We start from the raw sequence: 24,004 nt of genomic DNA, 5'->3' as shown, positions 1-24,004 counted from the left end.
GGAAGGACCACCAGTCTTCACAGCCTACTAAAAGGATCATGTCCTACATTCTCTTCCCAGGCCCGAATGCCTACCCATGTCTCTACTAATTCTAATCTGCAGAATCAATAGAAAGGCTCCTCTCCACCACTCCCAGAGTTCCTCACAAAGGTGGGATGGAGGACGGCATCAAAGCAAATAAAAGCAGCTTGTACAATAGACATGAATTCAGGCTGCTAGCACTCATGCAGGTCTAAGGTCTAAAGCTCCTGAAACAGGCAAGAAGAAATTAAGATCTAAGTTGGAAGGGGTAAGGGAGAAAGAAGAAGGAAAAGGAAGCAAAAATAAGAATTCTTCTTCATTAAAATATATTTACAGTCTTGGGTATACAGCACTTCTGCTTAGCGGTGCATACTTAACTTTAGCCTATACATCTTTCTCTGGCATCTCTTTTCTCAAAAGTGAAGGAGGCCTGACAGAAGCACTCATCTAGCCTATGAAATGTGTGGGTCAGAAGCGTCACAAGAAGTGAAGACTGCAGTACAAAAATCACACACAAACCCAGAAAACAGAAAAAATGAACTACATACATCCTTACACATATCTCTAATTTAGTGTGAACTACTAAGACCCCCTAAAAATCACACTTCAGTCTTCTACATATAAGATTCAAACTGAGTGAAACACTACTCAGTACATGGTTTCGTTCGTTGTGCAAAATGTATAATTTAAAGTTGTTCTAGCCACAAGTAAAATATTCCAAGAGAAGCTGAACAATGCCATCCTGAAAGCTAAAAAATAAAACTAAAAATGTTAACAAACTCTCAAAGTGGGGAATGGGGGAGAAGGGGGGGATAAGGCAGGAACATACACCAAGAAAAAACCAAACAAAACAAACAGAACTCCCCCATCCTACTCAGCTTAGCAGTCATTATAAATGTTCACATCCCACTCCTTGACCCCAACCTCATCAAAAAGGTTGATCTTAGCTCCCATTGCTTTTCAGCCATGGAATGTATAACCATATTTTCTTAATATCTTTATTTGCAAAGACACATCATTTTGTTGGAAAAGAGAAAACCCATCCCTTCTTCTGTTTTAAGAATCAAAATTTTCATAAAGCTGCAAGCAATCAGTTTAGAGCAAACATTAGTAATGGAATCTAAACTTTCATGGAAAAAAAAAAAAAATCCAGTCCAGAGTATTCATGTAAATATCTCATAACAAAGCCTTCAACGGTTACTTTTCCACCTCATTTAGAAGGGTTACAATATTCAGAATGCAAATCTATAGACCAGAAGTTGTTCAGTGTATCTCTTCAAGTTCAAAGAGCACGCAAATGAAGAAGAAAAAATAAGAATTTTGATTCACTGCAATTTAGTCCCTCATCCCTGACGAGGGGCAGCACTCAGAAATCTTTCCAAGACTAGAAATGACAACAACTGCTGAGCTTAGATGGGTCACAGTAAGCTTCAGTTCACTCTACAGGGCATTTTCCAAACAACTTACAAACTTCTGCAGCAACACAATAAATTTATCATATATATGTGTGTGGACTTATGTCCTCTGACTCAAGCTTCAGACTATAAAGAGAAGTTAAATCACTGTAAACAGGTTTGGAAAAAAGTTCTGATTTCAAGAACACAGTCTGACTTGTTGCTCCAATAAATCAAAGGGTAATAGGTAACTATTAGCACACTCAGACTGCCAGCACATCAAACACCCTTCTGAAAATAATAATTAAAAACAACATGAAACAAAACACTCAAAAAAACCAAACCAAAACAAAAAAATCTACAAAAACCTCCAAACATTTCAAGATCTACAGGAAAAATTTATCACATTTTACCAATATGACACTAGACAATAAAATCATGTCATGAAAGAAATAAAATTTTTATGCATGTCTTGCAAAAGTACATTTTAAATATAGCTCATTGTTTAAATATTACTATTAGTGCTACAAAGGCAAATAAAGGTAAAGATAAAAAGAACATTAAGAAAAATCACTCAAGGGAGACAGAAGGTTGACTAATCTGTTAAACTGATATGAAATGGCACCACCACCCAAGAGAGCATTCCTGCTGTCTTCTGTGCCATACCTTCCTTTGTGCAGATCCACACCTATCTAAGGCACTGAATTGCATGAGAAAATGATACAGAAGAAAGCAAATCCTGAGATTTGTGCCATTACAAGCAAGGAACAGAGAGGCCACACAAAAACTTATTGAAGGCACCTGAGCTCCAGTCTATCAAACACCAAAATAATGTGAATATCAAATCAGACATTAAAAGAATAAAAAGTCTGCTAGTAAACAGAAATACAAGCCTGCCTATCACACACTAGCTCCATCACAGTGACATTTACTGCAGCTATGTGAAACCTGACTCTGCTGAATTATTTCTTTGTAAGTCATTCCAACCCAGCCTTTCTTTACTGTAAACATTACAAAACTAGATACTATATTAGTAATTGATGTATACACCTTGAACTCAAGACAGAAGGCTGTAGATCAAGTTTTCACCTCTCCACAATTAAGGCTGTCACACTGGTAACAAGCACTGTCACATTTTAACAAAATCAGAAAAAGGGTGATAATCAGATCTGACTGTTACACAAAGGAAGTCCTTAAGAGAAACCTCAAAACTTTCAAATTGTGAATCGATGAGCAGGTCTGTGTGAAAACCCTTCTGCTATCAAATGTTTATTTTTAGTATACAGAGTCCCAGCTGAACAGTGAGCACCTAAAACAAGCACAAAACAGGAAGCACAAGCATTTTATAAATTTTAAATTAAGATGATCTAGAATGCAGTGCCCTTTTGATTATGTGTCTCCACTTTTATTTGCATTTATTTCTGTAGGCTTCTCAGCACAAATCACATCCATGTTATACCAGTGTCTTCTTAATGTTTAATTATTAAAAGACATAAAAAGCTAAATAAGACTATGTTTTTAACACTTTTATGATACAGTAGGTATTATTTGGAATTCAAATAATTTTTAAAAATTGATTCCTAATTAAAATTATAGAAAAAAGTCACAAAATATGAAGGAATTAGAGCAGTGCTCAGAATATCCCAAAACCATTTTATTCCAGCAGCAAGTGGGTTTCTAACCCTCAGAGACATGAGCTATTTATTACACATTTACACAGTCCAGGAAAATTTAAAATATTGAAATTAAATGGGAAGCAATTCTTTAGCAGCAAGAAAGTGTTTTTGGCACCTTGCCTTGTGCAAGTGGGTAGGCAGAGCTGTCTCACTCAGCTCTCCCCCTCAGTGAAGGCAAAGCACCACTGCACCAGAGCTGTCAGACACCCTCCAAGGAGGAGTGTGTCAGATGTGTCATCTGACCCTATGGAGGCAGAACTCCTACAGCTGAAAAAGCAACTCTCTACCTACTGCGGTTGTCTCAAAAATCTCTCTCTCTCAAGAAGTCACTACAAAAATCAAAGCTGTCACACTTCTAAGTATGAAAAGATTCTACAAATACCTTTGTGACTATGGATGATGCTGATAGGTTTAATTTCCTGCAAACAGCAGACATGAAATGTCAACGTTTGGGAAAAGCAAACAGAGTTGCCAGAAGCCTCCCACTGTATCATATTCGCTATCAACGCATTCCCAATTTTCTCTTTTGCCAGAAATCATTTCCACAGAGGTTGTGTGCACTCAGCTCACAGGCACAAGGAAACAAGAACCAACCCTCACCTCAGGCTTGGCAGTGTCAATGTATGTTCTGGAATCCAGTCTGATTTGATACTAGAACTTCCAATTCTTCCTGATGAGCACCTACACTCAGGTATTAGGGCTACCAAAACCTGGCTAACATGGATGTGGATACTGGTACCAAGACAGTGGCTGGTAGCTGCTGTTGTGCTGTTTTTCATTTAATACACACAACGATCTTACATGGAAGTGAAAGAGATCAGAAGATTCAGCTACTCAGAATTCAGCACCACTCAAAGACAGATTGCTGGGTTTGCATCTTCAGTGTGCACTGCATTAAAGGAACTCAATTGTCAAATTAGTCACATGGCCCTGAAACACATCCTTGGGGTGCTTTTCTAACAACATATTTTTCAAGACCTGAAAATTGGCATAACTTCATTCCATTCACTGCTTTTCTGTTGGGATTTATTAATTTACTTTTATTTTACTAAATAGCCGTCACATCTAAAATGCATGTAGTGAAAGATTACTTAGCTCCCCTAATTTGGGCCTCTTAAAACAGAACTAAGTAATAGTTTGCTATTTTTCAAGTCTAGAGCTCTCCTTGCCAATCCTAACAACCTTCCTTAAAAAAAAAAAAGAAAAAGGCACTGAATTAATTTTCTTTTCCTTCTGATAATAAGTTGCTAAGTGAAGTGAGAGATGACTGGCAACACCATACATTTCAGGAAGGTTAAGTCGATCCTTATAAGGGTGTTGCAATATCTTAAATATTTCCAGTGTGGAATGGAAGGGGGTTGTTTTTTAAACAAGCATGCTGACATTTCTCCACATTGGTCCATTCACATTTGTTTCATAATATCACAAAAGACCTGTAACCATAACAGCACAGAAATCCTGAAAATATTTGTACCCAAAACAAACTCCACTACACAGACTACTTGATTAGTAAGCTAATAAAAAAAGGCTTACAGAAATTAAGCCATGGGAATTTGCTGTCATGTTACCACTTTTCCAGGACTTTATGTTGACTATATTCTTACCTTAAGGCAACTTTCACTAATACATATTAAAGTAAACAGTTTAGAATCTGATAAAAGCGACCAGAAAATTGAATCTAGGTAGTAATATAATAGGCTTCGAATTGGCATTAAGCACTATATCCTCAAGGAAACACAGATGAATTCCTATATAAACAAAGCAAGTACACCTTTCAGGTACAGGCAGCACATTGTCCTAGCCTTTGAAGAACAGTTAGACTATTCATTCCTGCTCAGATTACATATCCACAGATAGTTTAACCTGTTCAGAAATTCCTTGTGTATTTGTTGAAGAATGGGCAAAAATCTATGCTTTTCAACCCCTTGAACACAAAATGTATTTTATGGGGAGAAAAGTGATTGAACGTACAAGGAAAAACAGGTAAATCTAAGCTAGGCAGGAGTTTAGTGGTTTAGCAGCCTCAAATTCCCAGAAAGAGACCTTTAAAAAAGCAGCTGCTTCTTGGCTATACAGCAGGAGCAGTGAGACACAAAAAACAAGGGTTCTGCTCTTCTCAGTGCACAAAATATCTGATAGAGTCCTGCTTCCAGTTCAGACAGCAAGTTTTAAGAGAAGCCAGTAAGTACAGAAAAATTTTGAAGGAGTCACTAAGATTCAGAATGTTTACGGAACAACCCATGAGTACAAGCAAATTGGATCTCTTTTCTCCTTCAGCTGCAGCTTCAGCAGACCACCCAGAGCCTTTCAATAAGGCATTTGTTATACAAAGAAGAAACACCAAAACTCCAGTCCACTTTACTTCTGACAGTGGACAACGCAGTCATTTGTTCAAATGTCATAAAAGACTCAGATTATATATCAGGAAGGATTTCCAAATGACAAATTGAATCCACACAAGGCTCTCAGAGCAGGCTAAACAAGCAAATTGCTCAAGTTATAAATAAATGGAACCTGTCCAGAAGTAAAACTACGAAGGAAAACCAACTTGCTTTGAAAGACACCACATTCCACCATGCCCATTACGTCCCTTGGGCCACAGCAGAGCCAAGCTGCTTCATTTACTGGGATGGGGCTTCCGTGCCACCACTAGGCACAGGTACATCCCAGCACAAGTGACCTTTAGCGGCTCTTACAGATTTTCTGTAACTTCCTCCTTCACAGTGACAACAGCATAATCCTTATCAGTGTGAGACATTCAGCAATCCAACAACCTTAATTCAGTTGCTCCTAGCTAAGCTAAGCAGCACTGCCAATTAAAGGCTGACACATCTGTCAAAAAAAGACCAAAGTACCATTGGCAGCTAAATTCAGCTACAAACGTCAGAGCACATCTATTAGTTGGGAATCATTGTACACAAACAGTAAGCTGTGAAACACTGTGCTGGGCTTACCTAGAAGTACTCAGGACTGATTATGTTTAGTAACTTCATATTCTTTAAAAAAATCAAAACAAAGTGGTATAGACAAAAGTTCAGTGAGTGCAGCTACACTCGCTTCTATAATCCATCAAGATCTTGGTATAGGCTTTATTGAAACAGATAACGCTAAAGAGAAGTTAAACACAAGTGTGCACTAGAATATAACCACACTTCAAAATATATCTGATAAATCCATCAAGGACTTTTCCATCTTGAGAAAAAGTGACGTTTTTGAATTAACTGTGAACTTCTTGTACAGTTTTATTTTAGACTACCCACACCAGATGTTGGTGGGCGATTACTGCTTTTTGTAAACCACAAGCTGTGACCAGTTTCCACGAAGACAGGCAACCACACTGACCACGTAACCAAAACAAGAGCTGTATTCCGCCTAGGAAGACTGCATGGAAACATCCTTTTAAGATAACTACGAGACCTCGGCTCTTCAGTGCTTACGGTGCCGGTCTAAACCAGCAGCACTGTGAGCTACTACCAAAACCAGACACGTATCACCAACAAGGCGAGAAACACGACAGGCTCCCCCTGAATCCACAGCTAAGGAAACCTGGCAAGAGGCTCCTGCCAGCGTCAGGGCAGGGGAAGGTCTGAAGTGCTTCAGGGAGCCAGAGGGATGCCAGGGGCAGGCAGAGGGGCCATACTGACTCCCACTACACGCGTCCACGTAGCCGAGGAGCGACGAGCGACACAAGACTTATTGACACAGGCGGCCGAGCCACGAAGCCGGTCCCCTCCCATCCTACGTGGTCAGCTGCCCTTTCACCCTCCCTGGCTGCCTTGCCCGGACCTCTCCCCATTCCTTCAGCCGCCCACCGCCGCCGTCCCGACCCCTGCGACAGGACCCGGCTTCCGAGCGGCTCCCCCGCCGGCCGCAGCGGCCCGCCCCTCACCAGTCGCTAGATGAATGGACTCGGGCGGACAGGGCGGGACGCGCGCTGGGCAGCGCGGGGGCTCATCCTCAGTGACTCCGGGGCAGGGCCAGGCTAAGGGTGCAGCTGCTACCGCGACAGTTCCGTCGGCGACAGCGGCGGCGACAGGCGGGGCCCGGGCTCTCAGCGGGGCGCACAGACAGCGGCCGCCGCACCCACGAAGAAGAGAAGCGCCGATTGGCCGCGGCGCCGCCGCGCCGCTCGCGCCGATTGGCGGCGGCGGCCGCCTCGGCCCCGCCCCTCGCGGCCGAGCCCGGATTGACTGACAGGCGGGGTCAGGGGGACGAGGGGGCGGGGCCCGGGGCGGGGCGGCCGTGGTGCTGCCGGGGTTAAAGCAAGATGGGTGCTCGGGGTGTGGGTTCGGGGTATCGCTCCTTGGGTCCGCCAAGGGAAGGGGCTGGAGCTGTCGGGAGAGTGGGGAAACGGGGAGAGCTGAGGGGGCTCCTCTGGCAGTCGTGGCGGGAGAAGCGCCGTGTCTTGCTGCGAAGGACGGGGTGGGTTTGTGGTGAGGTAGCGCCTCCCTCCTGGAGGGCTCAGAAGCAAATAGCGAAATACCCAGCGTGTAAGTCCCCTCAAAGTGATGGGGGAAAGCATGGGTGACGCTGTGCCTATTCAGACTGTGTTAAACCACAGCAGTTTCTGACAGAGCGAGTGGCCTAATGTGTCAGATACAGGTTGATTTTTTGCGAGGCTCTTGGCGCCGTCCCGGGATGTGCACAAGGGTCTGCACACCTGCCCTTGTCACACCTGCGGGTGACCCGTGAGGGCTCGGCTCTTTCTGGTGGATGTCTTGGGTGATGCAATAGGTGGCACAGATTACAAATTAATCTGGAACAGGATTAGGGTGTATTGTTTGAGGGCAGGAAGCTGAACCCAAGACAAGCAGCACCCAGTGTAAAATACAGGATAAAACAAATACGAATCACCTTAAAAATATATATACATATATATATATATGTATATATTTTCCAAGAAATACATAATGATGTATTGATATTAATGCAATCGCCAGAGTTCCTATGTGTTTTTTAAAACCATGGTGTTATCCTATGCGGTGTGAGCATTGTGACCTTGAAACAACCTAGCTATCTTAAAACCACAAAACTCGAAAGAAAAGTTATGCATGTTCTTGAGCAGCAGATCGATTTGGGAAAGATTCAGGACAAATTGTATATAGGTGAATCTCAAGAATTTTTACCCGTGCATCTGACTCAGTTAATGTGAACTATACAATCTCTTCTCTGATTTTCTCTGTATAAACGTTTAGTTCGCCAGCAGTCAATCACCATTGTAACTAAACCTGCAAGCTACATGGAATTTATTTATGCATTATTTTCCCAGTGATAGTTTCTTAGTGCTTCAGTCACAAATAAAGGGGGTGGCCTTGCTCCAAGTCTGCTGCCAGCTGGCCTAAGAACAGAAATGACCATCTGGGGAGATAAAGAGGTCCAAATACAGCTGAAGTCAGTTGTAAGCAATGCTTTTGTTGCATAATAGCAAATTCAAGTGAATAGCCTGGACAGACTTTGGAGCAGCAAAGAGCATGGTGGAAAGAAAAAGAGGCTTAAAGTAGAATAATGTCTAAGATTCTATATGAAAGAGATCATTTCTGGAAGCTGGACTGCCCTTCAGGTCTTTCATAATAAATACTACTGTAAAGAATAGGAAACTGCAGCAAGGGACACAGAAAAGTGGGAAAATAACAGTCATGAATAGGACCTGATAGAGTACAAGTCAGACAAAACCTTGACAGAATAACCAAAGGCTTTTAGCAATGGTTTTCTATGTAAGAGTTTTATCCTCTTTGCAGGACTTTTAATATATTCATGGGAAAATAAGATATTAACTGCTTTGCCTGTTATTTATTGTTTAGGTTTTTCTAATTGACCCCACTTACAGGTCAGTAATAAAAATTCTTGCTATCTTGTACTCCCTCTGCAAAAGCAGCAGCTTCCAAACCAGGATGCTACAGCTTGATTTGCATGGCTATGTTGAAGTGCTAAAGTAATATTGTAAAACAAGAGTAGCTCAAACAGGGTAACTTGAGCCTCTGTTTAAATTACTTGGTTTGGTTTGGGTTTTTCTGCTGTGGAAAATTACAACACTCTTGCATAAAAATATACTATTTTAAGTCTTTTGGAAAAAATTACAGGATGTGGAGATGAAAAGCCAGCAACAAGTCACTGAAGAGTATTTTTCATTGGGTAGTCCAACAACCAGATTTGTAAATTCCTGATACACGTAGCATTTGTCTGTCAATAAAGAACTGTTAATCTGTTCATTTTTTCAGTCTGTGATGAAAAGATCTGAATTATCAGAAATAAACATAGGAAAAAAATATGTCTCTAACTGCTGTTGTAACTTTTTATAGAAGCTTAGACTTCAACCTATAGAAAAGAAAGGAAGAGCTACACTTAAAAAGGAAAACCAGTATACTTAGACATCTTCAGAATTTGAGGAGAAACATCGATTTTGAGCAACTTAACTAGCCTACAGAGTGTATTTTTGTCTTAATATGCTTCTCAGTTCATTGATGTTGAAGAATTACAGACTGATTGTGCTCTAAATATATATACTTACTTCAGGTTAGGGGAGATAAGTCTAGACTATAGGGAAGACATTATCCCATTAGGCAGCTTTTTGGTGACCTATTAATCTTATCCATCCATCCATCCCTCCATCCATCTAGTGTAGTCTGCACCAGACTTAGGCTACTGGAGGAATTAGAGGAGAAGATGCAAATGACAGGAAGGGGAAAAAAAACTTTGTGTTTTATTCTATCTGAAATTGATCCTGAATGTTGAAAAAAAAAAAAAGATATATTTTTTTAAGTCATTAATCAAAAAGTTCAGTCTATATATCAAAAATGAAAATAATTAATTTTTTCCTTTTCAGCTATACTAAATGTCAAGTGACAGATTTCCACCTTCACATATCTATTTATGTGGTCTAATTTATGGTCTAATTATTACCAGTGTCCTCTGGAGCCTTGAGTAATAACTGTTATTGGCAGCAGTAATACTCAGTTGAAGAAAAAATAATCAGCTCCAGGCTTAACTCTTGGTACTAAATAAGTTTCTTATGATCCTTCTCTTTAATGAACTTGAAAAAAAATATTATAAAATGCTAGACAATTTGTATTGCAGAAGTAATACAGCAAAATTCAATGTAACACCTCTTAAAAGGGAAAGCTTGCAAAAAAAGTGTTCCAAACTTACTAAAACTACATGCATCTTGCTTTAACAAAGCTTATCCTCTTACTCAAACAGAGGGAGTCATTAAATTCCTAATGTATAGCACTCTAAGAAAAGTGTGGAGAGGTCCAAGGATCAGCATGGAAATAATGGTGATGGATAAGGGCTTCCCAAACAGATCTCTACTGGAGAGTTCCGCTGTGAAGCAGGAAATAGAGATGTGGTGAGCATCCAGGAGCTTTCTTTCAGCAAACTGTGGCTCCAGCAAAGCAGTTTTCTTCATATTGCATGACTGGGAACACTTCCATGTAGCTGTGCCATGTCTGAAACTCCAATGTCCCCTCTTTAGCTTGCAAGATTTCCAGCTTGTCAAATTAGACCTTGGGAGCCTCTCTGATGCCCAAGATTTACTGTTATTGAAGTAGTTCTGATACATAGAAAGGATAGTTTGTTATCAGTGATATGTGTATGGTGGCAATGCATTGTCCCACATTTGTTCAGAATTCCCATATTTTTAAAAAACCTTTTGTAAAATCCTGTGATAAAGGGCTTAACATATACGAAACAAAAATTATATTGGCATCCCACGGGTACTAAAAGAACTTTTGTGGGACCTGTAAAGGGACAGTTACTAGAATGTAATCTTCAATAAAATCAGAGACTGCAATACATGTAAACTTATTGTAGTATTGTGATGTGAAATATTTTGCAGAAGAGCATGATTTTAAACAAAGTGGGCTTTAGGCTTTTCTTTTTATTCTGGGGTAATTTTATTGTACAAGTGCAGCAAAAAAAATCAGTTTGTGGCCTGTCTTTTCCTGCATCATCCTTATCTTCCTGAATAGGAGCAAGGCTGCAGATCATTTCAGAGCATCAACCTTCTGTGGAGAGATGGATGAAAAGACAAGAGAATCAAGGACGTTCTCTTGGGCTTCATATGGACTTTCCAATGCAAATCTCAGTCTACAGCTATGGCAAAGACCGCTGGTCTTTTGCAGTCTCACAGAGAGGGGAGAGGAAAGATAATGGCAGCTAAGAGAAAAAGAGGATCTGTTTCTGTCTCCTGAACCTGTGGGAACAGAGGGAAACTGCCTTTCTTGCCTTATTCTGATGATGGGGAGAATAAAGAGATCTTTTTTTAAAAAACCTTTTTGTAAAGACTAGCTAAACATCCTGTTTATGGTACAGCTGATTTTCTATCCATTTCAATCCCAGATGCAGCTATGCTGGTGCTATCCCTGACACCCACTCTGGCACTGAGCCCCAGGTGTAGTGGCCATGCTGGCAGTAGGCTCCTGCTGTGCTCAGTTTGGGTGGCAGAGGGAGACTGGAATTGTCTTGCTCCATCTGCATGCCCAGAAATGCCAGGAGCAGCAGGCAGCACCACTCATGTCCATCCCTGTAGCAACTCACCGCTTTTGGGGAAGGTGATGGCTCCCAGTAGCAGTGCATTAAATAGCATGTTGGCAAAGATAGCATGGCATTCCCTTCCATCACCTCCAGACAGGTCTCCTCTGGCCTTACCTTACTTCTTTTTAGGTCTTTAGTCATAAAATGCTCTCTTGATATCAGAGTGTTTGATACATAAAAAAACTCAAGAGAATAAAATCACCACAGCTGCTAGAGACATGCCTTTGCACTTTTCTTGCAGTGCCATCTACAGTTGGAAAAGTCTTGTGACACTCAGATGACACCGCAGTGTTGTTCAGTTAGCAGGCAAGTCTGCAACAAAAACTGTGACACCTCAGTTTTCTTTGCAAGTTGAGCTTGTGGAGTGCAGGCTTGGAGCTCGAGGCATTTCTCTTGACCTAGTTTCTGCTGTGCCAGTGGCTTGCTAAGTATTGCATCAGGCAGTGGGAAGAACATTCCTCCTTCCTCTCTCCCACCATGGTCTGTCTCCAATCTAAATAAGCACCTCTACTGGGGCTGCTGAAAACAGGAACTTAATTTTTCTGTTTTAAATTGTCCCTTGTATTAAGGTGTTTGTGATCACTGACTCCTCAGCAAAACAGAATCCTTCTCTGGGTTGGAAGGAACTGTAAAGACCATCTCATTCCAATCTCATCATGAGAAGGAACACCTTCCTCTGGACCAGGTTGCTCAGAGCCCCATCCAGCCTGGCCTTGAACACTTCCAGGGGTGGGACATCCACAGCTTCTCTGGGCAGCCTGTTCCAAGGCCTCTTCCCATAAATTATTTCTTCCTATTGTCTAATCTACTCTCAGATTGAAGGCATTCCCCCTGTCCTACATGCCCTTATAAATAGTGTAATAGTCTCTTCTTCTTTCTTGCAGGCTCCCTTTAAGTACTGGAGGGAAATAGAAGGTGGGATGCAAATAGGACTCCCTAAAGTGAGTTGAAGTCTATGAATGAAAGGCTGTATAAGAAACAGTAAATATTTCAATACCTAAAATCTGAGATTCAGTTTTGTTTTAGTGTGTGATGAAAATGCAAATGAAGATACAAATAAAATTATACAATGGGTGATTAGAGCCTCCTTTTTTCCACAATTTTTATAACATAGAGAATTACAGAAGAATTTGGGTTGGAAGAGGCCATAAATATAATCTCATTGCAGCCCCTTGCCGCATGCAGGGACACCTTCCACTAGACCAGGTCAACCCTTATCCAGCCTGGCCTTGACCAAACACTTCCAGGGATGGAGCATTCACAGCTTTTCAGAGTGACTTGTTCCTGTGCCTCACCGTCCTCACAGTGAAATATTTCTTCCTAATATCTAATCTAAACCTACTCTCTTTTAGTTTGAAACCATTAGACTGACCTATCACTCCCTGATAATCACTTTCTATCTTTCTCTTAGGCTTCTTTAGGTGCTGCAAGGCTACTATAAGTCTTCTTGAAATTTTCTCTTCTCCAGGGTGAACAGCCCGAAATCTCTCAGCTTGTGTTCACAAAAGAGGTGCCCCAGACCTCTGATTGTCTTCACTACTCTGGACTCCCTCCAAGAGGTCCAACATATGCCGAATTGCAGGGGAAAAAGAGCACAAAAACTGAAAACATTAATTTTTTTCCTCGCAGATGACTCTTACTTACCAAGCTATCATTTAGGCCCACTATAAATACATCATACATACATACATTGTATTTCAGATAGAATATATCAGAAAATATATAGAAATTTTTTTTCCAATTAACACCTTCAGGGAATTTTTTGATTAATAGTTTTCAACATTAAGTCTAGCAACTTTGATGTAAGTGTTTTGAGTTTCTGCTAAGGATTCTAATAGCAGAAGTTAAGCAGCAGCATTTCTATGAACTGCCATTGTAATGATCATAAATTGAAATGACAATTTCTATTTGTTCTAGTTTCACAGAGGATGCACAAGATTTGATGGATTTCATACAACATGCTAATTTCTAAGTTTTAATTAAGTAATCCCAAGTTTAATATAATTGTTTCTGATTAGTTTTTAATTTTGTTTATTTCCATATGAAATAGGTTTCTGTCTCCTTTTCTAGCATTGATTATGCAGTGTGAACATCCAGTACAACACTGCAGGTACAAAGGGGTGTTTTACTGGTACTGTAGCCCAAAAGGTCATTAATGTTCTGTGAGACAGCATGGATTGAACAGCAATACTACAAAAAAACCCCTCAACTCTCTCCTGCTTTCCTTCCCAAATGAACAGCAAATTCAACTACCTGGCTCCATGTCCTGGCACTAAGATCTCTAAAAATGGGAGTCCAATTAATACAATTGTGGTGTACCTCACTGCACTCATAGTTGCATCTCATTTTTGTAAAAGTTTGCTCTCAAGAATCACGCTAGCTCCTATCCTGACATTTGTTCTAAACACTTCAGTGCTGGGCAGACATGGATTACATATAGATAACATCCCTATAGATAATCATGGCCCTCTATAGGGTATGCCTCTCTCTCCTTCTGACTGGGAAGGTACATCTCATGTCCCAGGTCTTGAATCAAGGTGATGATCCACATCTGGAGTAGGCTGGAGTTTTGCAATGTAGTGGACACACCCAAGTACAGTAGTACAAACATAAGTAAAGAAGCTATTTAGAAATGGGGGGATAAAGTTATTTTTTTACTCCTTTTCTATTTAAGTACCCAGGTGGTTAAATAGTTCCTGTTAGCTCTGCTGGGACATTCTTCTGCAGCTTTCCAGCACAAATTCATAGACCTTAAGCTCATGTAGTTTGACTTTCTGTGTCAGACTAGCTTAAATACTTTCTCAGAAGATATCAATCTCCCTTTTTTGTTTCATTACACAGGAAATCTTTCCAGATGTGTGAAAGGCAACTCTTTCTTAGCAACTGAACTAAAAGCATGGACCTCTTCCCCCAGAACAACATCATCTCCCGTGCAAAGTGCTAGATGTATTCCTCATCTATTCTGGATGGAAGAAGCCCTCAAGTGGCCGCAGGGAGACCTCCCAAGGTACAAATCTGCGGACCAAACATTAATCAGTGTGAAGAAGAGGTCGCGGCTCTCTCAAGGGCATCGCACGTATCAAGCCACTAGATGCCACTGTCGAGCCACGTTTGGTCTTGGATCCCGCTTAGCCAAAAGCAAACGAACGGCAAGATGTATTTCTAGGTAGTGTTTTGGATAACCTTATTCTTAAAACGTAAAGGGAAAATACAGTCTAAGAAACTAAAATTTCCAGTGAATGTGGTATACTTTCCTAAAGTGGAACCAGGGAAGCATCTTTCCAGACTACTGCAAGTAAATGAGTTCATGTTGTATTTAGCTGTTTAAATAGTTATGATACTATTTAGAGACAGGATGAAATTCTGTCAGCGACTTGCAAGCCTACTCAAACATTACAGAAGCAAAACCAGGGAGAGAAGTTGGCATGTGAGATTTCTATTTCATTTGGCCAAGAAAAATTGTTAGTTCTTTTCTAGTTTTGCCAGTCCTCTTACCTGGGAATACATATTCTTTTCTCACTGAGCTGAGAAACTTCTTTCTCATATGAAAGACAGCTAATAACCAACATCCAGGAGAAAAAGAAAAGCACTGGTAAGCTGTACCATTCTTTCACCTTTTTTTCAATAATGAAGAAAATAAGAAATTTCCCTTTACTCTGAAGGCACAATGTGGAGTAGGAGGACTCTGTCCAGCTATTTGATTGGGACTAAAGCAAACTTGCAATCCTGTTGCTAGATCTTAGAAACAGAAGTTATCCCTTAATCATGAGCAGTTCTCCTGACCCAAGAGAATGTGTTCATATGGTCCCACATTTATTTGGTTTTGTAGCTATCCTTGTGCTAAATATTGTTCAGCTTCTGCCCAAGGTACTTGCAGGTAGCCAGGCTTGGATAGGTTAGCAGAACAGGGAGACTGATCTGAAGCATCAACTGAGAAAGAGTGACACTCTGCAACAATTCTGATGCTGTTTTGATCAAACACAGAACTGTTTTAATTTGACATCATTTGGAAGTGAAATAGAAAGACTTGTGCTCAGAATCTGTAAGTGGCAATTCAGTGAATGTTCAGTACTTTGAAAAATGAATTAAAATCTGTAGTATTTGAAATTCAAAATGATGTTAAAAATGCAAAAACATTTATTCATTCATTCTTCATTTTTAAAAGTAATTTTTACCATGCATACATCTTCTCTAGCTGTTTCTGTTTAAGAGTTTGGTCAGCAGTAAATTGCTTGCAGAACATGTGGGTGCTACTTCTTGAAAAACAGCCTTATCAGCTTGCTTCTTGCTGCTTTTAAATTTATTTTTTTTAAACAGAATAAACTTTTCAGGGCAGATTACGTAGCGGATTGGATTAAATTTTTACTAAGCCAGTAGTATCTTTTCAGATCAGTGAAGATATTGTAGTCCCACATCACTAGATCTACACTGAAGTGATGTGGATTTCAAAAGTACAGTAGTTTCACGAATACAAGCCGCACGGATTATAAGCCGCACCCCCAGTGCCTCGACAATGTTGCTGTCTTTGTCAATAGATAAGCCGCACCCCGAATATTAGCCGCACTTCCGGGTTTCCACCAAAATTTTGGTCAAATTGGTGCGGCTTGTATTCGTGAAATTACTGTACTCTTCTTTTTAATCCAGATCAAATCAGACCTTGTTTTCAGCAGAGCCTCACAAACCTGCTAGAACTCAGCAGAACAACTGCAGCACAGACATGGCAATAAATGTGTAGGACAGAGGAGAGGATGGAGAGGCGGGTATCTTGTGGGCCAGCTATGCAAAAAGGAAGAATAGTGGAATACACTACAACATAGATGTGTGTTATACAGTTCACAGCACAATTCTAACATCTTTCTTATCAGCACTAACACTGGAACAATAGCATAATACTGCCTAGACTGCAAATGGATGTTTTAGCAGAGATATGTAGCATTTTCAAGGTAAGTGGGAAAATACTTCAAAATCACTGTGAGAGCCAGGAAGCTCCAGGTTGTCTCGCCATACTAGATGTTTCAGCCCTTCACATGAGAGTGTAAATGGAATAGGAACCAACAAGGGTACAGACTCCTTGTCCTGCAAAACAGTACATGAAAAGATTATGTTAAAAAAAACCCCACAGATTAAAATTTATTTTAAAGGGAAGAAAGACTGGAAGCAGCTCTCAGCTATAGCTGCTGGGTATCAGTTCACCCACCAATTACACGGTTAAGAAAACCCCAGGGGCCTGCCCTGCTGGATGGCTGTGGTGATGGGATTCCTGGCTATGAGACCTTGCAAGCCCCAGGGGGGACCTTGCCACTCCAGTCCCCATCCCCACTCTGCCCTGACATTTGCTTTATTTTGAGGAAACTGGTCATTTGTCTCTGAACTAACCCATTTGTATTTCAGGTATTCTTCCTTACTCTTTCAGCTCTATTTTTATAGAAAATAATAGAAAGAAAGAAAGAAACAAAGATCATTTTTCATGCCAAAGCTCATTAAGCAGACTTGGTTCAGCTCCCAAGCAAAAAGAAAAGGAGAAAAAGCAATGAAGGAGCCTGTTTTTCCCTATAATTCAATAGCATCCTTAAAGAGCCAACCTATGAAAAATTATTTTTGTCTTTTAGTTGCCTTAGTAAAGAGTTTGCAGCAATGTCTCTTATGTCTTGGTTCAGCTATATGGCAGCAAAACAAAATCTTTATGATGTTCTTGTGTCAATGCAGGCATGTTTTATACTAAGTGGCATTATGATATCCTTTCACCAAAGCACAGAAAATCAAGGTTGAGGAAAAGATACTCAGAGGTGGTATTCTGAGGTAAGAGACTCATTAAGGAATTTTTAAGCGACTGGTGTTGCACAGCTGTGAAAGGGATGAGACACAAAACACAATTTCTGTAATAAGCAGGCCCAAATAGGCGGGATTTAATGATATCATGTAGTCAATGTGATGATTCACTGGTTACTCTGCAAGGACATTGCTGTTACAAGCCCTCCTCAGGGTCCTTTTCTTTCTGCAGCCTGCTTTTATATGACTTAAAGCTTTGTGTTCAGTCTTTTTCAGCCAGAAAGATTACAGCCAGATTTTTCTCAACTCTGTCCAACAAAGAGCTCTGTATTACCAGTACAGGCACTACCCTTGCACAGCAGCATTTGCCACATCTCACACACAGCCAAACACCAAAGCCAGCATAGCTTTATGCAAAGGACAAGCTGAAGGGGAAGAGAATACAGAATACTTCTTCTATAAAAGCAGCTTCTGAAAACTAAGAAGCTTAATTTGTCTTTTAAGGAGTATCTCCCTTTAACAGCTAGTAAATCTCTGATCTGGGACTCAGCTGCTCATTGCATAAAAATGGCATATGTCACTGAACCTTCACATGCCTCAGCACCTACAGATATTTTAAACTCATAAGCACTCACAAAAAGTTGTGTCCAGATGGCATAAGACTTAAACATAGTTTCTCTGTCTCCTTGGGACTTGATTATCTCTTTCCTTGCTCTTTAAATTGCTTTCACTGTTTATATCTTCTAATTTATGTCTCTGTAAAGCATTGTCATTTTGGTAAGGTGAACTATCCACACACCTGTAAGTGGCTGCATAGGATATAAAGTAGCAGAAGATTAGGTCTGTGGTTCCAATCTGTCCTGCAGAAGGAAAAAACAATCTAGAGATGAAAGGACAATAGGAATTACCAGCTGCTAGGACAAAAGATAAACAAAACCATTATTCTCCCATCAGTCAAGAAAGCAGAAAAAAAAATCCAGTGTAACCTCATACACTTCATCTCAGATTGCTTTTCTCAGATCCAGAAATGTAGCTAGCTACGTAATGAAAGAAAGTCCATTAGAATGTTTTAAGGAGATTTTCCTGAAAGCATATGGACAAATGTCATCCTGTTACCTTCAACAGAGTGCTCAGTCACTCTAGCAAACAGCAGTAATTCGTTCTGTAGCACACTTCCCTGGCACAGCAAGCACAGCAATGCCTACAACAATATACCTGAAGTGCTAGGCATTTGCCTCATGCACCTGAAAAACTGGTAGGGAGGTAATTTCTTCTCTTAGTGCAAGAGAGAACACTGCCAGTGCATCTCTCGTGCTGTGAGAGGAGTACTGAAAATGTTAATGCCTCTCAATGAGGAAACCAGGCTACCAACAGCTGCCCGTTGTGCCCCTTGCACAAGGAGAGAGGAAAGCATTCCTTTGTCTCCTGGGGCTCATGACAGCCTTCCCATAAAACTACAGCTGCTGGAAAGAGTTCAGGTTTGTGACTCTGTAATGTATCTAATTGGTCTTTTTTTACTATATCTGTAAAGCTGTACATGCAGCAGTAGACATTTATAATGTTTGTGCATAGTTCAGACTTATATATATGCAGCTTGTAAAATAATTAGATATACCAGTGCTAGTCAGACTTTCTACATGCTGCTAAGCAAACGGGGCTGACTCAAAGCACTACAGATATGACCCCTTTCACAAGCCATGTTACCTCAGAATACTTTTTTGTCTCCCATTAGATCTATCCCCCCTGCCAAATGATATCAGTATTTTAATTCTCTAAAACAAGATAAACAGAAAAATCCCAATTCTCCTTACGAAGGATTTAGATAAAAATGAAAAAAGGGGGAGAAAAAGCCTGCCCAAGTTTGCAACAGTCAGCTTGTCAAAAATGCACGTTTTGAAGCTGTACTGTAAGAAATGATGATACTAAAAAAAACCCTGATTCAGCTGAGTTCATAAATCTGATGATTACTGTGAAACATTAACACTAAATAGATCTGCTACACTGTCTAGAGGCTGCTCTTTATGGTGAGTTAAAGAAAAGCATTGGCCATCTCTGGGGTGTTCTACACATTATCACAGAAGCTTTTTAACAGCTGTAGGGCTATTTTGTCCAGCAGGAGAGTATCAGAGAGCCATAGAAGTTGTAGATACATTTCCGATACCAAAGTACCAAAAGGGAACAACATCATTAATTAAATGGTGTGATCTAAGAGATGCAATTTAGTGAGTAACTTTAACCAGGATCCCAGAAAAGTCCAGAAATGGAAGTGAGAAACTGGTAAGGAAGATGAATGGGTTAAAAGAACTCAGCACTAACTTTGCTTGAATGGAATCAGTGCCTTCCAGAGGAAAAATGCAAGATAGTTTCTTTTAAAAAGCAGTACCTGTAATCCTTTTTTATTCATTACCTGTCTTCATGAACTAAAATTTTCTCAAGGTTTTGAGAAATAAGCACTGCTTTATTCCAAGGATCTATATTTTTGTTACTCTTACACTGAATAACAAGCAAGTAGAAATATTTCAGTTGACACAAATGCTAACACAGGGCTGATTTTCTTTCTGTCTCTGTATAGGCAGTGCCTAGTTTGGAGTGCAGCTCCCTTCCTGGGACTCAGCTAGGAACAGGAATGTAACATATGGAGCTGTTTGTAGAATCAGCATTGAAATTTAGTCAAGCAGCTTTTGTAATTTTAAATGCGTCCTGACCCAGCAGAGTTATTCCCTTTCTATAATTAAGTTTATCGTCACAGCAATAGGAATCGTATCTGAGGCTGAAGAAATGTTACTTTAGCAAAAATGAATATGATCCAAACTGCCTCATCAAAAATGGAAAATGCTCAAAGATGTTAACTTTTCAAAAAGAAATAATAAACAAGTCAGCTGTTGAAAAATAATTTTGCACGTATTTTCACATTATTGTAATTTTACAAAAAACTATCTCATAAGCAAAATAATATATTCTATAATGCACTTAGCATTGCACCCAAAATAATCTCTGCTCATTGCAACAAAGGCAGACTTTTACTTCAGCTCCACTTCATGCATCTCTGGGATTCTTAGGCTGCCAGGTGTTTTATATAACATTCTTATGGAAAAAAGAAAAAAAAAATATGCTCTGTTCCTATAAAAATAGCAGTTCTCATCATATTAACACAGTCAAAGCAATCTTATATGCAAAAGAAATGAAAATAGCTACAGCAGGTCGATAAGGAGTAACCGTATAGGAAACAAAAGAAGCCAACGCAAGTGATGAATTTTGAATAAAATGAAAAGTTCTGATTAACTTAAAATTTACAGAGTGTGAATGCCTCATTGATTGCCAATGCTATCTGACAGCATGTGCAACAGTCCAACATTACTTATCGGCACAAAAAAACATTTCCATATTACACACCATGACCTGTTTCAGGTGGGCAAATGTCACTGCCAGAGAGGAAACAGTGAGTGGGAAAATAAAGAAATCTGTGTAATGGCTGAGTTTACAGCCTAAGAAAGCCACATGCAAAGGCTTTCTCCTATGAATCTCCTCTCTTCCCCACAGGATGGTGTTATATACATGGGCCCATGCTCATTTAGAGAGAGGCAGCATAGATCCATGAGAAAGTGGTTTTGTACTAATCCAAAAATATAAACGAGCATGAGTGTATAAATATAGGAGAGGTTAGCTTTCTAGAACCAGAAATGTTTTATTATTGCAGGTAAACAAGACAAACACTGAGATACAGAAAGTCAGTTATAGGCTTAACAAACTAAAAATACTCCTATCAAAATTCACTTGACATCTTAAAAAAGTCTTTTAAAAGTCCCAGCCTTTAGCAAATACAATTTAAAGGAAAAAAATACGATTTGTTCAAATCTAGCACAAGCTTTGACATAAGGTAATTTTTTTAATCAATTGAATGAAAAACTAGCTCTCTTCCCCATCCAACTAAAGACCTCTGTTACATACAATTAACACATGCCTTGGCAAATATAGCTCTCTTTCATTTTGAAGCTCAACATTTGACCTTTCTACCTACTCAGTATTGCTTTCTACAAATTAACTTTATTTTTAGATTAAATAATTACAGCACTTTTTTTTTCTTCCAAGAAGATGCTGCCATTGAAAAGTAATTATGGGATACATTCTCCCCATTCATGTTTCACTATTAAAGGCATTGCCTGAAAAATTAATAAACCTTATTTAAGCTTACATTTGGCAAGGTAAGACTTGAGATTTAACAAGTATAAATATAATTTTTTCTTTATAGATTGAGTAGAAAAATTTAGTCTATAAAAAAAATTGCTAATTATAATTTTTTCCTATTCCCAAGGGAGATATTTTGATATTATATCTAGAACCTTAACTTTTTGAGTAGTGCTGTTCTACTTATCAGGAGTCTGCAAAGAGTACATATTTACCTTGTAGAGACCCCAACTATGAATATTGAGGACAAGAATATCTCTGCAACAAGGAAATAGTTAGAGGCCCTACAAAGTGCCCTGACTTGTGAATTTAGTTACCTACAATGAATGAAATGCCAGGAACCACAACAAGGTTAGCATTTGCTGAGTTAGTTTTTTTCCAATCTGAATTCACATGCTGATGGATTATTCATTAGCCTATTATCAATTAACCTGAAGAAAACCAACAAAGGACTTAAACTGATGAAGAAATTATTTAAAATTCTTTTTATAATCAGATTAAAACATTTCTACAGAGCTTCTACTCCCATTAAAAACATCAGCAGAATGTCACATTGCCTGTGGCTTTCAAGACTTTACAGTATCATCTATCCCATGCACATCTTGGTTAAAAAGCTGGTCCTAGTCTTTTGTGACAGCTTTTTAAATATATTTTCCCTCTCCACTTACACAGGTTCATTTTCTACTCTGGCCAACACTTTTTAAAAATAACCACACACCATCCAAGGCAAATATATAAATAAGCAGTGTTCCATCATTATATAGATAGTTTTCCATTGGGTGGCTCCACTGGACTCAAGGTATGCTAAAATACTATTTCCTGAAGGAAGAGTAAGAATACAGGACTTTGAAACAGATCTAGCCAGCAGGAGATGTCCTAGCAGCATTAAATTAAATCTTGTCTGAGGCCAGTCCTTTTACTCTTGCATTTTTCCAGCAATTGACTTTGCCTTAGTTCTCATGCAGCTCTGAACTGTGACTTGGCAACATGAGATTGGCAAAGTGAAGGCATTTTTCAAACTGATACTAAATGATGGACAAAATGCCAACTGACTAGAGACTTAGCTGTCATGGCATGTAGAAAATCTACCGCTACTATATGTAAGTAATAAATTACAATCCTCTTAAGGTTTTTTTAGTTTCGGTCAAAAACACAAGGAAGAACAAATTAATTTATCCTGCCCTTTTTTGGCTCCCCTACCAGCTTCCCTGGTTCTGTTTCCTGGATTGCAGCAGTTCTGTAGAGGTGAGTTAGCAGTTTTGTCTAAGCATGTCAGAAAGAACATGTTGACTGAAAGGAGTAAATAAAATACTGGAAGTATAAAAAAGGGAGAAAACTACTTTTCTGTCACTGTAGAATGGTAAAGGAAAAAAAAACAACAAAAAAAAAAGTTTTACTTGCAGCCTTAAAAATGCCAAAGTATTATGCAACTCCCATTGATTTGAATAGGAATACATAAATGTAGCAAGTCATGCATCTGTGTTTTTGCAAATACTAAAAATTTTCTTTTTCACATTAACATTACTATTAAATACTGAAATTGATTTCCATTCAAGAAAGCACTGATAGCTTAGTATCATTTAGTCCAGCTTAAATGCAGCCACGACCTCCATGCCCAGTGTGATCAATTGTCAGTTATGGTAAACAACTACCATTACCAACCTCTATATGAGAAACAATAAAGCATATACAGCACTGAAAACTTCAGTGCATTTTTTTTCAGTGTGACCTAAAGATAATTTAACTATCTTAACAACTACTTCCCAGCCATTTTCCCCAGCAGCACAATAATTTTCAAGTGTCATATTTATATACTTGGTATTAGCATCCCAAACTTCAGAATATTTTAACCTAGTCATAAAAGAAATTACTCTTGCCAGCCTGGATCTAATTTCATGTCATAAATTTCTTCAAGCAGGAAATCCTTAGCAAGAGCACCTTTGATGTGTTATCTTGCATGGCCTCCATTGCAGGCTGTGACGCTGCCATCTTTTCCCCACTCTTCTGTTTCCAGAAACACATTTCTTCCACTTAGGGGAACCTCTATATCTGTATGCCTTGAGGTTATACACAACTGGAAGCTGTTTTTTCCAATTAGTTCTTCTACCTTGCTCTTCCTTTTGCCCTTTTGTGGTATGACTTGTAGAAAAAAGAATATGGGGACTGAGAGTCTTAGTCTGTGCTGTAGGCTGGGACTGCTCTGTCCCAAATGTGAGTCAGAGCAGCCTCAGTTAGTTTCTGCTGCCCTCAATATCCATGAAATAAATCACAGGTATATATGGTTCACTCTCAAACTACTATTTCCTTCAAAATGTTCCATGTCCATGCCCCATTTTCTGTAGAGGCCATCTGCATCCAAAGAAGGGAAAGGGCTTCAGAAAGCCATTTTACACCCTATAGGGCATTTTTGCTCTGGATATGGCACAG

The 24,004-nt window shown here is 39.5% G+C and overlaps 1 protein-coding gene across 2 annotated transcripts in view; it reads right to left on the bottom strand.

Moving 5' to 3' along the window:
- IBTK (inhibitor of Bruton tyrosine kinase) overlaps window positions 1-7,165 on the bottom strand; it is a 55,224-nt gene extending 48,059 nt beyond the window's left edge. For both annotated transcript variants that reach the window (XM_033055428.2, XM_033055429.2), the window contains exon 1: window positions 6,981-7,165. The gene's annotated coding sequence lies outside the window, so the exon portion shown is untranslated. The remainder of the gene's footprint in view (window positions 1-6,980) is intronic.
- Between the last annotated feature and the right edge of the window lie 16,839 nt (window positions 7,166-24,004).

This window comes from Catharus ustulatus, chromosome 3, assembly GCF_009819885.2.
Source record: "Catharus ustulatus isolate bCatUst1 chromosome 3, bCatUst1.pri.v2, whole genome shotgun sequence".
In the NCBI taxonomy this organism is placed as follows: Eukaryota; Metazoa; Chordata; class Aves; order Passeriformes; family Turdidae; genus Catharus; species Catharus ustulatus.
The sequence above is the reverse complement of the archived record's forward strand: the minus strand, read 5'-3'. Positions and strand labels throughout refer to the sequence as shown.